Below are 17778 nucleotides of genomic sequence, written 5' to 3' on the forward strand. Positions count from 1 at the left end.
TTCTTGTTTTTGGTTTCTTTGACAGTTCAGGTCATTGGATCTTTGTACCGAGTGTGGGGTATCACTTGGAGAGGGGGCTTCACCCTAAAGGGGGGATTGTAAATGGTTTGTTCTGCCTGCAAAGGAATGTGTTAATAGAATCCTTAGGTGGTCTTGCCTAAGGCGAGGACGTAGGCTGGGGATATGCCGAACCTTATAAAAAATGTCGGTCTCACTTCTATCCTTTACTCTTGAAATTTCAGCATATATAAATTGTGTTTCTAAGTGCGAGGTGTTGAAAACTGAGATTAAGAAGACCTTTTAATTTAAGAAAGTACATTGGTTAATCTTTTGCGGAAACCTTAATGGGAGTACATTGATTAATCGCTTGTGACAATCTTGATTAAAAGAAGCGCACAAATTTTCATTCATACGAGGTTATAAACTAAAATTTTGCAAATGCTAAAATAAGGAAGTGCTGCAACTCTCACAATTGGTTAAGTATTGTGTGTTTGAATAGTGAGTTGATTGGTTTATTGTTTTTTTTAAAGGTATTTGGATTGTGTTTGGATTGTGGTTGAATTAAAATCAAAACATTATGGTGTGTTTTCTAAATATATATAAAAGATTGTGAACTTGATAAAAAAAGACTTAAAAGAATTTTATAAACCCAATTCACCCACACTCTTGGGACTACACCATAACTTTCAATTGGTATCATAGTTAGGTTATAGCAAATTTTAATTAGAAACTACATAAAGGTCTAAATGGCACACCTAGGTGTATCCCCTTTTGCTGAAGGCCAATCACTAAACCGCCTTTTTTTTTTTTTTTTTTTTTGTGGTTTAAACTAAACATTTTGGAAACAAAGAATGAAAATATATATTCAAAACCATGGATTGGAAAGCTTGGAAAGTAGTCACACATGGTGACTACATTACCACTAAATTAGTAGATGGTAAAGAAGTTCCCAAAGAAGAAAGAGATTCGACCGATAATGACTATACAATGATGCAAGTAAACTCAAATGTCATGAATGCATTATACTGTGCTTTAGATGTAAATGAGTTTAATAGGGTCATGACATGTAAGTCAGCCAAAGAAATTTGGGACAAGTTAGAAGTAACCTATGAAAGAACTGTATATGTTAGAGATAGTAGAATCGACATGCTCACTAGTGAGTATGAGGCCTTTAAGATGAATCTGAAAGAAACTATCACTAGCATGCATACTAGGTTCACTCACATTATAAATTCTTTAAATACTTTAGGGAAAAAAATATTCAACATATGAAATGATTAAAAAAATCCTTAGAGGACTTTCTTCAATATGGGAACCAAAGGTCATAGCAATAACGAAAGGTATAAATTTGAAAAATATCTCCCTTGATGAGTTAATCAGATTCCTTCTCACATATGAGATGGTAATGAATAAAAGAAATTAAGAGAAAAATAATAAATACAAGAAACAAATAGCCCTTAAGGCTAGTAAAGAAAGTTGTAGTGATGAAGACGAAGACAATGAATTAGATGATGAAGAACTAGCCTTTATCACTAAAAGACTTGGCAAATTTTTTAGAAAGAATAGGAAATTCCCTAGGAAGTTTAAAGGATCAAAAACCAACAAACGAGAAATAGACACAAAGGAAACTAAGAATGAACCACCTATATGTTATAATTGTAAGAAGGTTGGACACATTAAACCGGATTGTCTGCAACTAAAGAAAGACAAGAAGAAGAAAAAGAAGGCAATGAAAGCTACATGAAATGATACAAGCTTAAACGAATCGGAGGATGAATCAAACAAACAAGAAGTTGCCAACATGTGCTTTATGGCACACAATGCTGAGGTAAACTCTTATTATAGTTCATCGGAAGAATCTAGTACAGAGTCTTGTAATGATTCATGTGATAGTACGCCTTCATACAAGGAAATTCAAACTAAATTATTCAACTTACACAATAGGTTCATTAAAGTGTCTAAAAGAAACATAGCCTTGAAAGAACAAAATAAAAATCTTAAGAATCAACTAGAAAGTTCTAAAACAGCTGAAAAAGAAAAAGAATCTCATATTGATGATCTAATGAAGAAAATTAACAATATGTCTCAAGAGTTAGTAAAACTACAAATAAATGATGAAAGCAAGAAATATGTAGAAATAAGTGAACTTAAAAGTAAAATTGAAGATAAAGATAAGATCATTTATAATTTTACTAGAGGAAAAGAAAATTTTGAAAAGATGGTTGGACAACAAAGGTTGATTAGTAACAAAGAAGGAATTCATTACAATGGAATTGAAAACAAAAGGAACAAGAACTTTGAAATTGAAATAGCCTCCCAAGAGGGAGGGTGAATTGAGTTTTTAAAAAATTAATTCCCTTTAGTCTTAGTTCTTTCAAGTTATAATAACAATCAAAACTTAGACATAATCACAATTAACATAGCAAGATCAATTACTCAATTTATATAACAATACCTGTATATATGTGAAGATTTGCTAAACTCATTATAAGACCTATATCACACTTACTCTTCTTCCTAATGTTTGGCTTCTAAATAAACTTTCAGATTAATAGGTCAAGGATAATCAACCAATGTAGTCCCTTTTGGTTTCCGCAATCAATGCTAATTTATCGAAAACGAATTACCTTCCGGTCTATTTAACAACCAAACATTCAGAATTGAAATTTAAAGCATCCACACAAATTATATCTTTTGTAAAAAGAAAAAATAATGAGTAGAGTAGAGAAAGAAGAACACGAAGATTTTTACGAGGTCCGGCTTCAACACAGCCTACGTCCTCGCCCTTGGCAAAACCACCAAAGAATTTACTATTAGCATTCCTTTACCAGGAGGAACAAGACCAGTTACAAGCACTCCTTGAGTAAGGCTATAGCCTGCCTTCTCTAAACAATATCTCCTTGTTTGGTCCAATGATTCAATACTCGAACCGTCAATTAATCCTGTTACAAAGATAGAAAAACAAGACGTACAAGACCTTGCTCCTCAAAAAGCTAATTAGTACACATTTAAAACACTTATGTACTTCAGCAAATTCAGAACATGAATTTTAGAATAAAACTCTTAGAAACTTATCACCGTAGATATCTTTCAATGGATGAAAGAATCAACAACATGATGCACAATTCAGTGAGTAACTTCGACAAAGCTTTTAGAAAATTTCATGAGTGATGAGAGCAATAGCACACTTTCAGAATTTCAGTAGGTTTTGAGAGAGAATGAGAGATGAATTAATTTCTAGGTATATAAAACAATGATCCTTGAGGGTATTTATAAAGTTATAAAACTTCCTTGCTTGTTCCCTAAGAATACTTAGAGTTGTTTCCAAATATTAAAATTATTTAAGTTTCCAAAAATTTGAATTTCAAAGATTATATCCATTGGAAAATTGAAACATGTCGCGAGCTAGACGTCTGTCAAACTCTAGCAGTTGTCTGTCCATATGATATAACTAAAAAACTCATGGAAAGAAAGTTGGCAGTCGTCTGTCACCAGAATATAGTTATAATATTACACACAGAGAGGTGTCAGTCGTCTGTCCTCAAGTGGACAGTCGTCTGTCCATGAACACTTTAAATTTTTCAATATACATAAAGTGGTAGACAGTCGTCTGGCATATCACTGTCAGACTTCTTACCTAACACTAGCAATCGTCTGTCAGAACCTTAACAGTCGTCTATCAGGCTTCTGTCTTCAGTTAAGCTTTACTAAATTGGTCAGTCGTTTGTCCATTAATAGACATTCATCTATCTAAGTAGTTTTTTTTCTTTAAGCCCTTTTTGATCTCTCTCTCGTTTTTTTGAGTTTATCTTGGAATATTAACTAGTTTCACTTTTAAAAAGCATGTTCCAAGGCTTAAGCTATGGTCTCTAAGTCTCTTTGAGCTTCAAAATGAACACTTCATATTTGAATCAACTTGAAGTACTTACAAAGACTTTGACCTAAGCTATTTTGACATTTTCTTGGCTTTAAGGTCTCTTGATCTTGTTTGTTGAACTTCTAATCTTCCAGACTTCTCTGAACTTTCAACTTGGATTGCATGTTGAATTTTAGATTTTTATTATTGAATTTTGGCCTTAAGCTTAATATAATTATCCTTTTCTGAAGTACAAGCTCTCATGAACTCTTTGTCCTTGCATTCTTCATTTAGTCCTAAAAATCACAACACTTAACCAAATATGTTAAGTTATACTTGTTTGTTAGCATCAAAATAGGATATTAAGCCTTGTAAGGCCAACGAACTTATTTATGGGATACTTTGTAAAAGAAGCTAAATACTATGCAAGTACATCTTCTTCAAATATACATGAAAAATACTATTTGCTACTTGTGTAGGAATAATAGACACGTAAAGTTTGATTGCCCACTTAAAAAGAAGTATGTCAAAGTCAAGAATGAATGGAAAGTAAATACTAAAACTAGGTATGACTTAAAAAAATTAAGAAGGCTTGCATTCCAAAAATAACACCATGAATCCTTCATTGTAGGTATGCCTTAGGACTGCTACATCAAAGGAAAAATGGTACTTGGATAGCGGATGTTCAAGATATATGACTGGGAATAGAACAAAGTTCACCACCCTAGTTCAAAAAGATGAAGGATATGTGACCTTCGGTGACAACGCTAAAGGTAAAATCGTCGGAATAGGTAAAATTGGTAAAGAACCCTCACTTACAATTGATGATGTTTTGTTAGTTGATGGACTAAAGCATAACCTTTTAAGCATAAGTCAACTTAGTGACAAAGGGCTTGACATAATCTTTAAGCAAGATAAGTGTATAGTTCAAAATCCAAGAAAACGTGAAATTTTATTCACAGCTTATAGAGTAAAAAATATATATTGTATAAATCTTGAAAACTTAATCTCTTAAGATGTAATATGCTTGGTTGCCATGAATGAAACTAGTTGGATTTGGCATAGAAGACTAGGACGTGCAAGCATGGACCTATTACCAAACTTATTTAGAAAGAAGTTAGTCAAAGGTTTACCAAATACAAAATTCATAAAAGATAACATTTGTGATGCTTGCCAACTTGGAAAGAAAATTAAAACAAGTTTAAAAAAAAAAAAAAACATATTTCTACTAGTAAACCCTTAGAACTTATTCATTTACATTTTTTTGGTCATACTAGAACTCAAAGCATAGGAGGTAAGCAATATGTCTTTGTTATAGTTGATGACTGCTCTAGGTTTACTTGGGTACTGTTTTTAGCCTCCAAGGATGAAGCTTGTAAAATGCTCATAAATTTATGTAAGAAACTCCAAAATAAAAAAGGATATAATGTTTCAAACATAAGCAGTGATCAAGGAAGAGAATTAAACAACAAAGAAGTTGAAAAATTTTGCAATAAATATGGAATTAATCATAATTTTTCAGTACCTAGAACTCCACAACAAAATGGAGTTGTTGAAAGAAAGAATAGAACTCTTCAAGAAATGGCAAGAAGCGATAAACACCGCATGCTATGTGATAAATGGAGTATCAATAAGATCAAATTTAAATAAAATTGCCTATGAAATTTTAAAAGGTAGAAGGCCTAACATTTCTTCCATGTTTTTGAATGCAAATGTTATGTATTAAATGATAAAGATGATTTAGGAAAATTTGATGTAAAAGCCGATGAAGGGATATTCTTAGGGTATTCATTAAAGAGCAAAGCTTTTAGAATATACAATAAAAGAACTCTTACAATCTTGGAATCAATTCATGTAACATTTGATGAAGAAAATCCATTCAATAAATCAATAAAAGGTGAAGAAGTTCAAATCACTCAAAAATCAGAAGACTTAGAAATAGTAGAAGCAGAAGAAGAAGAAGAAAATAAAGAAAAATCAAATAATGATGCCGTTTGAAAATACTGAATTACCAAAATAATGGAAATATGTATGAAATCATCCGAAAGATCAAATAATAGGAGAACCATCATGAGTTATAACTACAAGATTCTCTTTGAAAAATCCGTGCAATCACTATGCTTTCTTATCTCAAGATGAACCAAAGAATGTTGAAGAAGCTCTAAGTGATGACTCAAGAATAATTAAATCAACTTGAAAGAAGTGAAGTATGGAAATTAGTTCCTAAACTGGATAACCACTCAATCATTGGAACTAAGTGGGTATTTAGAAATAAAAATAATGAAAATGGAATTGTTGTTAGAAATAAAGCTAAACATTTAGCTTAAGGGTATAACCAAGAAGAAGGAATAAATTATGATGAGATATTTGCTCTCGTAGCGAGAATGGAAGCAATTAGAAAGCTTTTAGCTTATGCATCGCATAAGGAATTCAAATTGTATCAAATGGATGTAAAAAGTGCATTTTTAAATGGTTTTATAAATGAAGAGGTATATGTAGCATAACCACCGGGTTTTGAGGACATACGAAAACCTGAATATGTGTCCAAGTTAACTAAGGCTTTATATGGGTTGAAACAAGCCCCAAGGGCTTGGTATGAAAGACTTAGTGAATTCTTACTAGAAAAGGGGATTCCTAGAGGAAAGGTTGATAGTACTTTGTTTATCAAAACTATAAAGGATGACATGCTCATAATCCAAATTTATGTAGATGATATCATATTTGGTGCAACTAAGGATAATCTATGTAAGGAATTCGCCAAATGTATGCAAAAGGAATTTGAAATGAGCATGATAGGAGAATTGAACTACTTCCTAGGATTACAAATTAAATAAGTAAAGAATGGAACTTTTATAAGTCAATCCAAATATATAAAAGATATGCTTAAGAAATTCGATATGGAAAGTAGTAAGCCCATAGGTACCCCCATGAGTACTTCAATTAGCCTTGATAAAGATGAAAAAGGGAAATCGGTAGATATGAAATATTATAAAGGTATGATAGGAAGTTTGCTATACCTAGCAACTAGTAGGCCGAATATAACGTTTAGTGTATGTATGTGTGCACATTTTCAATTAGCACCTAAAGAATCACATCAAATAGTTGTTAAAAGAATCCTAAGATACTTAATAGGAACAATTGATTTAGGATTTTGGTATCCTAAGGACACTGGATTCGAAATGATTAGTTATTCAAATGCCGATTATGCAAGCTGTAAGATTGATAGAAAAAGTACAAGTGGGACTTGCCACTTTCTAGGACGGTCCTTAGTATCTTGGTTTTCTAGGAAACAAAACTCCATAGCCTTATCCATAGCTGAAGTTGAGTAAGTAGTAGCTAAGAGTCGTAGTGCAGAAATCTTGTACATGAAACAGCAATTAATGGACTATAATCTAGAATATTTCACCATACCAATTAAGTGTGATAACACAAGTGCAATAGACATCTTTAAAAATCCAATATCATACTCAAGAACTAAACATATTGACATAAGACACCACTTTCAAAGAGATAACGTTCAAAAAGAAGATATCCTACTTGAATTTATAAATACAAATGACCAATGGGTGGATATCTTCATAAAACCTCTTCTCGAAGAAAGATTTATATCCATTAGAAGAGAACTTGGTTTGTTACATAGTAGGAAAGTGATTTGGGAAGGTTTCATGTTAAGTATAAAGAGAACATTAAAAAATTTAGGGACTTCAAGCAACTAAGCTTGGAAGTTCAGGAGGCTAAATAGTGGTTTTCGGAAGCTCAAGAGCTTGAGCCATCAGACCCCAGGCGACTGAGGTGATACTACCTGTTGAAATCCAATTGGAGAAAATCTTCAGGAGACTAGGCTTAATCTTCAGGCACCTAAACTCGCAGGTACTATATATTTTTAAGCACGAAAACCCTAACTCTTCATACTTTAGGCTATTGAACCTTGCTCCATCATTCACCCGAAGCTCTAACCCTTGGTCTTCCTTGATTCCTTACTCAAAATCCCTCGAATCAAAGCTCCAAAACCCTTCTCCTACATCTTTTACTGCGGATTCTAGGGTTTCTCTTGGCTAATTTCTTCCATCTTCCAAAAATCTAAGATGCCTCACAAAAAAAATCTATGGATACAAATTCTGCTCCTTAGAGTGATGCTTCATCTAATGAACAATCTGAGGAAGGAAGTGAGGAAGGCGATGAAGAGGAAGCTGAAGAGGATGATGATGATTGTTGACTTTTTGAGTCTGATTCTTATTTTGATGATGACAAAGCACATGTTACTTATGTGTGTATTTAGTATGTGAACAAGCTTAAATTTCAGCACACATAAGGAAAAGAAAAATGGAAGTCAGAATAGAACTTAAAAGCTCACATCATCTGGCATATTCCATGAAGGCAGTAGAGCAAAGATGAAGAAGAGGACTTATGCTTTTAATTTGTAATGGATTTTGTTTTATATTTGGTTTGTAATAATGCATAGCATGCATGATGTGAATCATAGGCTCAGATGTCCATAGATTGACCATAGATAATCGAACAAAGGCCATAGATGACCCTAGGACACAATACCCTTAATCTAAAATACTATAGCTTTATTCACAAGGGTTTTAAAAAGAATTTAGGGTCAAAATTGGGGCAAGAATGACTTCAGTCGACCAATGCTAGGTTTTTGGGCTAAATTAAAAGCCTCGATCGATCGGCCATCGCAAGGTCATTTGACCTTAGTCGACCGAACTAAGAAATTTAACCAAAGTCAAAGCTTCAGTTGACCGAACCCTTGGCAGTGTAAATGCCTCGGTTGACCAAACCCGTCAAAAGTCAACATTTTAACTTCGTGCGGTCGACCGTTCTAAAATGAACGTGTCCTCCATGGTAGACTGAATTGACCCGTGTCTGACCCCCAACTACTTGGTCAACCAACCTCCCAGTTCAAGTTGGCCATGGTCAACTGAACGCCATGAACGGTCAACCAAACCTCAACCATGGTCGACCGAACCTACGAAGGGTTCAAAATCGCCTTTGGAAGGTCGACCAAAACCTTAGCTCAAAAATGCCACAGTCGACCGAACTTAGTGATATGGTCGATCGAACCATGAATATGGTTGACCGAACCTCTGAAGCCGACAAAAATTTTACCATGGCTAAATAGGGTTAATTTTTATTAAACATAATTAAGAATTCCCAAAATTTCAAATATGTACCCAACGGTCATATTTTTCCCAATATATATATATATATATATATATATTCCCCCTCATAACACCAGACTAGCAACTTGATTAACCCAATAACTCTCTCAAATTTTATCCTTAATATTTTACTTTTTTTATTATTCTTTTGATAAATCTTACAAGAGAACATTGCTTTAAACATTTTTTGGACATTTTTTTCACAAATCAAATATCTCTCACTCTCATATATTATTCATTTTCATATCTTATTTTGAGAATATTATTTTAGTTTCTCCCACTCATTTCATTTGAAAAATATTCTTGGGAGTTAATATTATTTGCTTGTGATTCTTGCACATCCATTGCAAGATTCAAAAGCTCATTTGTTTGTGCTTGTGAAAATATTTTTAAGCTATAAACCCTAGATTCTCCAGCACCTTATTAAGAAAAATATTTTTGGAGAAATTTCTTGTTTGGGCATAAAATCTTTTAGCACTCATCATGCACATTTTTTTTACTCAAAGATTATATTGAGAAAAAAACCATACTCACATTGAGCTTGTATTCATATCATAAGTGAGGGCATTATGCTTATTGTTGTACACATCTGCTTAGTTTAGAAGAATTTTTTTTTTTGGTACGAAAAATACTTTATTGATTACCTGTTGTATTCGCAACGGGTTGCTAAAAGGGGGAGACTAGCCCTGTGAATAGTTCCGAACTTGCTCAGACCTAGTTAGGAGAGCACTAGATTAGTTTAGAACCTCGTTGCACTAGACTTAAACATTTTTGCAAAAATATTGTAATGGCTTAAAATGGTGTATCCCCCATTCGGTGTGGGACAGTCACCTTCTAGGCCTCATGTATTTTGTGGTGTCGATTACACCACCTGAAAAATTAGAATGAGTGTATTTATAAAATCAATGGATTGGATGGCCTGGCGGGTGATTGTTAATTGAATTCGTATACCCTTGGATGAAATTGACATTAGGTTAATGCATGCGAATTCATATGCCATGGACATATTATATCTTGTATTAGATTCTAGTATTCTGCTTGAGATTATGGCATGTACAAATGCAACAGAGATCTGGGTTGCGAGCCAGGAAAAGGAGATCGACACTTTAGAAGCTCCAAGATCACATGATCAGGTAGTAGCAGATCATAAGCTAACCGCAATAACCAATGAGGAGGTGTATGACTCACCTTTTGGTTTAATTAATATTGCATGTGATGAATCATCTATTGAATTTTGTGATACTTAGTTGATGACACATGCAATGATTCATGTAATGATTGTATTAAATTTTTTGATGATTCTTGTGTTAAATCCTATAATGAAAACATGCATGTGTATGAAGAACTATAAAATGTTTCATTAAAAATACATAAGTTTCTAGTTAGGATATCTGAAAATAAAATGTTTTTGAAAAATGAGGGTAAAAAGGTGGCAAAACAATTAAAAGAATTCAAAGCTTATCATACCACCTTAGAAAAGTAAAATATAGAAAAGATATTGAAAATTATCTGCTTAAGGAAAGAAGTAAATGATTATTCTAGAGTTTCACCCAAAGTAGAATATGGAAAGAATAATCATAATAAACCCTTAAGATTCAAAAGAAATAAATTTTTCAAAAAGGGTTCATATTATAAGTCCCACAGTCATACCTCGTCAAATAAAAATAAAACAAGTAAGCATAATTTGTCAAATGCATATAATTTTTTTTTTTATCTTGTAAAATGAAAGGGCGTATTTGACTTAGAAGTGCCAAAGGCATAGACAAAGAAATGATGTGGGCAATCATGAAGGCAAACCCCATAGGACCTAAGGAAAAATGGATTTAAATTAATATTACCAAATGAGTTAATTCTTCCTTAGACCCTAAGACTAGATTTAGGGGGTAGTGATGACTAAATGGCTTAGGAAGTGGTTTGTGCCTAAAATTTAAAAACTTAGTATGTGCATCTGTTGGCCTAAAAGGGGTTTTTCAATCGGTTTTGGTGATAACAAACAAAGGACAATTTAACTTGGAAAGGTTGAGTTTTTGTGTTTCAGGAAATATTGATCAAGTATGGTTCAGGTAAAGATCAAGTATAGAACAAGTGAAGATCAAGTGTGGATCAAGTGTGGGTCACCAAGGAAACAAATGAATTCAAAGAGAAACTAAGACATTTGCAGCTCAACCAAAGAACTTCAAAAGCAAAGATTGAGAAAGATATAAAGTTTGGCATTCAAAGTCTTAGGAAACATATTGTAAGTATTTTAAAAGTTAAATATCGTTTGAAATATGTTTTGAAGCTTTTCCAAGAGATTATGAGGACCTAAAGACCTATTTAAGATTATTGAAACAAGTCTTGTAAAATTCAAAAAAAAAAAGAGCAAATCATTTTTTTAATGAAAAATATTTTCTAAAATAGCTTCTTCGCTGTTCAGATATCTAAAGTGGTAACTTCAGATAGCTGAACTTTATGTTTAGAAGTCTGAAGAATTACTTCATATGTCTAAAGAATAAGTGTAGACATCTGAAGATTTTATGGATCAAAACAAAAACAGGCAGTAGCAGTTCAGACGTCTGAACTCGATACTTCAAAAACTCAACACCTCAGACGTCTAAACCCTCACTTCAGACATCTGACCCTGTATCCAGTTCATTTTTAAAAGGGTTTCAGGAACTTCAGACGTCTGAACTCGAATTTTCAGACATCTGAACACTGTTCAATGGGCAAACTTTTTAAAAAATCTAATTTTTAAATTATAGCCGTTTGAGCCCCAAATTTTCTAACAACTGGGGAAACTCTCTAAGGAAACTCTTGCAACAAGGAAACTTTCTTGAAAGCCTATAAATACATGGTTCTTGTAAATCAAATTTACACCAAGCAATGAAAATCTCTCAAGCTCTCTTGCTCTTAAAGTTTTACCTTGATCAATCTCTTGCTAGCTGAAAAGTGCAGTGATTCTGATATTCTTGTTCATCAATTCCTGAAGAAAGATTACTGATTTCTCATTTGGAGAAAAGGAATTTGGTGAAATCCTTTTTAAGCTTCAAAAGTGTATTTCTTTCTTGATATTTATCTTTTGAAGTACATAGTTTCAATTTGTACTAACCTGCTCTTTGTGTGAGCATCTCTTGTACACCAGCTTCTTGATGTATCTATTATAGATTTTGGATGATTCTAGGCTGTTGGATCATTGACCAAACAAGGGTATATTGTTTGGAGAAGGCGGGCTCTAGCCTTGACAAGGGAGTGATTGTAAATAGGCATTGTTCCACTCGGTAATGGAACTGCTATAGTGGAACCCTTTGGTGTTTTGCCAAGGGCGAGGACACAGGCTGTGTTGAAGCCGAACCTCATAAAAACCTTGTGTCTTTATCTCTTCTTTAATTGATTGGCTTGTGAATTTAAATTTCAGTATATTCAAGTGTGGTTATGAGTTAATAATTGTCCTTTTCTTGGTGTCGTAAGTAAAGCTTAAAAATTATTAAAATTAAAAAGGATCCAATTCACCCCCCTCGGGTCTTGGGAAGCTGTTCCTAATTTCAATTGGTATCAGAACCTAGATATAAAAATTCCTAACAAGAAACTATAAAAAAGATCTAATGACAAACATTGGAGTAGCACCCTTCGGTGAAGGCCAATCCTCAACCCATCCAATTTTTTGTGGACACAATTATACCTTCTGGAAAAAGAGAATGGAAATATATCTCCAACACATGGATTGGAAAGCATGGGAAGTTGTTATGGATGGAAACCTTATCCCCACTAAGATAGTTGATGGAAAATAGATTCCAAAAGAAAAGAAAGATATGACCGATTTAGATTATAAAATGCTTCAAATAAATGCAAATGCTATAAATGCGTTATACTGGGCATTAGATGCTAATGAATTTAATCGAGTCATGGCTTGCAAAACAGTTAAGGAGATTTGGGACAAATTAGAAGTAACTTATGAAGGAACCGTTGATGTTAGAGATAATAGGATAGACATGTTAACAAACGAATATGAAGCATTCAAGATGAATCCTGATGAAACAATATCAAGCATGTACACCAGATTTACCCACATAATAAACTCCTTAAGCACCTTAGGAAAAACCTATACTACCAATGTAATGATCAGGAAAATTCTAAGAGACCTTCCCTTTATTTGGGAACCAAAGGTTACAGCCATCACGGGAGGTAGAAACCTTAAGACTACTTCTTTGGATGTATTTATAGGCTCACTTCTCACCTATGAGATGGCCTTAAAAGAAAGGAATCTTGAACCAAATCATAAAAGATCCATAGCACTAAAAGCATCTAGTAACAGCAAAGAAGAAAGTGAAACAAGTGACTTAGAGCAAGATGAATTAGCATTCATTACTAAGAGACTAGGAAAATTCTACAGAAGAAATAAAAGGTTTCCTAGAAATTTTAATAAAAGGAAAAATGAAAAAGGAGTGACAAGTAGGAAAGAAAATAAAGGTAAGAATGAACCACCAATTTGTTATCATTGCAAAAAACCAGGGAATATCAAACCGGATTGTCCATTGCTCAATAAAGACAAGAAGAAAAGCAAGGAAGCTATGAAGGCCACTTGGGATGACTCAAGCTTCAGCGAAACAAAAAACGAAACAAGTGGACAAGAAATGGCAAATATATGCTTCATGGTGAATGACGAAGAGGTAAATTCTTACTACTCTTCAACCGAATCTCAAAATGAGTCTTGTGATGAGTCGTGTGATAGTTTGCCTTCTTATAAAGAATTATAAGCTGAGTTATTCTCCCTACATAAAAGATTCATAAAAATCTCTAAGAGATATATAACTTTGAAAGATAAAAACAAATAACTTGTGAGGCAACTTGACTTATTCAAAGCTATTGAAGAAGAAAGAAATTCTTATATTAAGAAGTTGGAAGAAGAAATAAATATAGCAACATAAGAATTAGGTAAAACACATAAAGATAACTTGAATAAAAAGGATCTAGAAATAAATGAACTCAAAAAGGCAGTTGAAGATAAAGAAAAGATTATCTATAATTTTACCAAAGGTAAAGAAAACTTTGAAAAGATGATTGGACAGCAAAGGCTTCATGGGAACAAAGAAGGAATAGGCTACAACAGTAAAGCAAATAAAAGGAATAAAAAGTTATACATGGGATACTTTGTTAAGGAAGCTAAGCACTATGCTAGCACTTCATCAAACAACAAATATGAACACACCACTTGCTATATGTGCAAGACTAAAGGACATATGATGTTTAATTGCCCATTAAAAAGAAAATATGTCAAAGTTCAAGGAGAATAGAAAGCCAATAGTGGAACTAACAACAAAACAAAGAAAGTCAAAAGAATTTGGGTTCCAAAAACTAACGCATAGTATCCCTCATTGTAGGTTTTCCTTAGGACAACGACGACAATGGACAAATGGTACTTGGACAACGGGTGCTCAAGGTACATGACCGGTGACAAGACCAAGCTCATTACATTAAAACAAAAGGATGGAGGATATGTCACCTTTGGCGACAATGCCAAAGGTAAAATCATTGGTATCGAAAAAATTGGTAAAGAGCCTTCACTCACTATAGATAATGTGCTATTAGTGGAAGGACTAAAACATAATCTTTTAAGTATTAGTCAACTAAGTGACAAAGGGTTTGAAATAATTTTTATGAAAGAAAAATGTGTTATCCAAAATCCTAAAAACAAAGAAACTCTGTTTATAACTCATAGAATAAATAATGTCTATTGCATAAATCTTGAGAAATTAGCAAATCAAAACGTAACTTGTTTGACAACTATGAATTAAGTTGGTTATGGCATAGGAAACTATGACATGCAAGCATGTACCTACTATCCAAATTGTCTAAGAAAAATCTTGTAAAAGGACTATTAAATACTAAATTCATAAAAGACAAGATGTGTGATGCATGCGAAAAGGGAAAACAAGTAAAAACAAGCTTCAAAAAGAAAAAAATACATATCTACCAAAAGACCTCTAGAACTCTTACATCTAGACTTATTTGGTCCAACTAGAACCTTAAGTTTAGGAGGAAAACAATATGGATTTGTAATAGTAGATGATTATTCAAGATTTACTTGGGTAATATTTCTAGAAAACAAAGATGAAGCTTGTAACCAATTAATAACCTTATGCAAGAAATTACAAAATGAGAAAGACTATAATGTAACAAGCTTTAGAAGTGACCAAGGAAGAGCGTTTAAAAACAAGGAAGTTGATAAATTTTGTAATGAATATGGAATAACTCATAACTTTTCAGCACCTAGAACTCCACAACAAAATGGAGTTGTAGAAAGGAAAAATAGAACTCTACAAGAAATAGCAAGAACAATGCTCAATGAAAATAATCTACCTAAATACTTTTGGGCAGAAGCTGTAAATACATCATGTTATATTGTAAATAGGGTATCAATAAGATCAAAAATAGATAAAACACCATATGAACTTTGGAAAGGTAGAAAACCTAATATTTCCTACTTTCATGTATTCGGATGTAAATGTTTTATCCTTAATACTAAAGATGATTTAGGAAAGTTTGATGCAAAGTCGGATGAAGGTATCTTCCTAGGTTACTCTAAAAATAATAAAGCTTATAGGAATTATAATAAAAGAACTTATACTATTATGGAATCAATTCACATAACTTTTGATGAATCACATAATCATGACATTAAAGATAAGAATGATGAAAAAGAAGATAATTCACAAAAAGAAGATGACCTTGAAATAAAAGAAGAAAATAATGATGATGCTCCAAATAATAACCTTATAGAAAATATGAAACTTCCTAAAGAATGGAAATATGATAAAAATCACCCAAAAGAACAAATTCTTGGTGAAACCTCAAAAGGAATAACCACTAGAGCCTCACTAAAAAATATTTGCAATCATTATGCCTTTTTGTCCCAAGATGAACCCAAAAATATTGAAGAAGCCTTAAATGATGATTCTTGGATTATAGCTATGCAAGAGGAACTAAATCAATTTTAAAGAAGTCAAGTGTGGGAACTTATAAAGATATGATGAATAAAGATATATAAACATATGATGAATGGACTCATGTGAACTTAAACTGATGTAAACTGACATATAATGAATGAACTCATGTGAACTTAAACATATGATGAATATATGGACACACACAAGAACTTGATGAACTATATGAATCTTAACATATATGGACACTCATGAGAACTTAAACATATGATGAATATGGACACAAATAAGAACTTGATGAACTATATGAATCTTAACATATATGGACACTCATGAGAACTTAAACATATGATGAATGGAATCATGTGAACTTAAACTGATGTAAACTGACATATAATGAATGAACTCATGTGAACTTAAACATATGATGAATATATGGACACACATAAGAACTTGATGAACTATATGAATCTTAACATAATGGACACTCATGAGAACTTAAACATATGATGAATATATGGACACAAATAAGAACTTGATGAACTATATGAATCTTAACATATATGGACACTCATGAGAACTTAAACATATGATGAATGGACACATGAGAATTTAAACTGATATGGATATATGATGAACTTCCTATGGCTTTCTTATTAATGCTCACAGTAAGGGGGAGTACTTCATTTCATTTTACATGGCTTGCTTATTAATGTGTATAGTATGGGGGAGTACTTCATTTTACATAAAACCTTTATCTTTACTCCTTGTTTGTCATCATCAAAAAGGGGGAGATTTTTGGCCTAAAAGGGGTGGTTTTTCAATCGGTTTTGGTCATAACAAACAAAGGACAATTTAACTTTGAAAGGTTGAGTTTTTGTGTTTTAGGAAATATGGATCAAGTATGGTTCAAGTAAAGATCAAGTATAGAACAAGTGAAGATCAAGTGTGGATCAAGTGTGGGTCACCAAGGAAACAAATGAATTCAAAGAGAAACTAAGACATTTGCAACTCAAGCAAAGAACTTCAAAAGCAAAGATTGAGAAAGATATAAAGCTTGGCATTCAAAGTCTTAGGAAACATATTGTAGGTATTTTAAAAGTTAAATATCGTTTGAAATATGTTTTGAAGCTTTTCCAAGAGATTATGAGGACCTAAAGACCTATTTAAGATTATTGAAACAAGTCCTGTAAAATTCAGAAAAAGAGAGCAAATCATTTTTTTAATGAAAAATATTTTCTAAAACAGCTTCTTGGATGTTCAAATGTCTGAAGTGGTAACTTCAGATGGCTGAACTTTATGTTTAGATGTCTGAAGAATTACTTTAGACGTCTGAAGAATAAGTGCAGACGTCTGAAGATTTTATGGATTAAAACAGAAATAGGCAATAGTAGTTCAAACGTCTGAACTCGATACTTCAGGCATCTGAACTCAACACCTTAGATGTTTGAACCCTCACTTCAGACATTTGACCCTGTATCCAGTTCATTTTTAAAAGGGTTTCAAGAACTTCAGACATCTGAACTCAAATCTTCAGACATTTGAACACTGTTCAACAGGCAAATTTTTTTAAAAAATCTAATTTTTAAATTATAGCCATTTAAGCCCCAAATTTTCTAACAACTTGGGAAACTTTCTAAGGAAACTCTTGCAACAAGAAAACTTGCCTGAAAGCCCATAAATACATGGTTCTTGTAAATCAAATTTACACCAAGCATTGAAAATCTCTCAAGCTCTTTTGCTCTCAAAGTTTTACCTTGATCAATCTCTTGCTAGCTGAAAAGTGCTATGATTCTGATATTCTTGTTCATCAATTCCTGAAGAAAGATTA

Source organism: Malania oleifera, chromosome 11 (assembly GCF_029873635.1).
Source record: "Malania oleifera isolate guangnan ecotype guangnan chromosome 11, ASM2987363v1, whole genome shotgun sequence".
In the NCBI taxonomy this organism is placed as follows: Eukaryota; Viridiplantae; Streptophyta; class Magnoliopsida; order Santalales; family Ximeniaceae; genus Malania; species Malania oleifera.